Source organism: Argentina silus (genome assembly GCF_951799395.1).
Source record: "Argentina silus genome assembly, chromosome: 17".
NCBI classification, from domain to species: domain Eukaryota; kingdom Metazoa; phylum Chordata; class Actinopteri; order Argentiniformes; family Argentinidae; genus Argentina; species Argentina silus.
Window position 1 is genome coordinate 1,191,639 of NC_139671.1, and position 1,920 is coordinate 1,193,558.

Consider the following 1,920-nt stretch of genomic DNA (forward strand, 5'->3'; position numbering starts at 1 on the left):
GCCCCAGCCCCAGCCCCAGCCCCAGCCCCAGCCCTACCCTAGGCACCATACCCCCAGCTCCAGCCCCAGCTCCAGCCCTACCCTGGGCACCATACCCCCAGCCTCAGTCCCAGCCCCTGCCCCAGCCCCGGCCCCAGCCCCAGCCCCAGCCCTGGCCCCCCCGCTGGGAAAACTGGCGTGTGAGCCAGCTAACTCCCCCCCCCCCCCCCCCCAGGGGTCTCTGAGGCTGATTTTCTCTAACAGCTGCTAAGACGTCAACACACCAGATCCCATCAGCCTCAGCTCCAGGGCACGCGGACGCGGACGGGGACGGACAAGACCTGGCCAAGGAGACCAAATGACCTATAACAGAGAGCTGAATCATCCTCCTCCTCCTCCTCCACCTCCTCTTCATCATCATCATCATCTTCGTCATCGTCCCAGCTGGTGGTGGTTGCTGTGTGATTGTCACGGCAACACCGCCTACCGCTAATGAAGTGAAAGTGAATCACTGTAGGTCGCATCGTGACTTAGGAGGGAAGGAGGAGTCACAACACTCACATCACAACGCCTTGGATAGGATAGAGTAGAATAGAAGAGAACAGAATAGAATAGAATAGAATAGAATAGAATAGAAGAGAATAGAAGAGAATAGAATAGAATAAAATAGAACAGAACAGAACAGAACAGAATAGAACAGAACAGAACAGAACAGAATAGAACAGAATAGAACAGAATAGAATAGAAGAGAAGAGAAGAGAATAGAATAGAATAAAATAGAACAGAACAGAACAGAACAGAATAGAATAGAAGAGAACAGAACAGAACAGGACAGAACAGGACAGAGTAGAAGTAGAGTAGAATCAGTAAAGTGAAGTGATGATAGACATATATATATGTATCTGAAGGTCGTCCCGTGTGGTACAGAAGGGGGGGTGACGTCATCCTAAATGAGGGGTTTGCCGTTAAAAATGATTTACTGGATAATTGCCGTGTATGGACCGGCCAGCTGGGAGAAGACCGCAACTATGACTAATAAGAAGGCTCTCTCTCGTCTGTGTGTGTGTGTGTGTGTGTGTGTGTGTGTGTGTGTGTGTGTGTGTGTGTGTGTGTGTGTGTGTGTGTGTGTGTGCTGCCTGGATTGGGCTGACTGGAGTCCAGGCGTGGTTCCTTCTTAACAACGGCTGTGAGTGCTGGTGTTAATGTGGGCTCTGTGTGAGTGCTGGTGTTAATGTGGGCTCTGTGTGAGCGCTGTGTGTTAACCACCAGTTTGCTCCATTCCGATATTATAATGATTATTATAATCACTCTATTATAATCTAACACAGCGTAATTGCTGTGTTATTACATTGGTATAATAGTAACACTGTACAGTCTGAATGACCCATAAAGAGACTCAGTCAAAGGTCAGAGCAGATGCAACCGTTCCATGCACGGAGTGTGTCCTCACTGAGAGACAGAACTGGGTAGTGTGTGTGTGTGTGTGTGTGTGTGTGTGTGTGTGTGTGTGTGTGTGTGCGTTTGTGCGTGTGTTTGCTTGCCTTTCCAGAGACTGTGTGTTTGGTGTGTGTGTGTGTGTGCGTGTGTGCGTGCGTGTGTGCGTGCGTGCGTGCGTGCGTGTGTGGAGGCTACAACACCTTCAGTTATTATTTCCCCACAGATGACATCAGGTGGTTGTTACCCCAATGGCAACGCGGGTGATTTGACAACAAATTGTCCGTCACTGACCATCATCATCATCATCATCATCATCATCATCATCCTCATCCTCATCATCCTCATAGCATCATCCAATTAAAACAACACACTGTACATTAAGAGGACCGCAAATGACTCAAGGGATTGGCTTGAAATAGCCAACTGTACCCATTTGCGTCACAGAGAATGGAACCATTCTCACCCCCCCAGTTCTCCTGAGTAGTGTGTGTGTGTGTGTGTGTG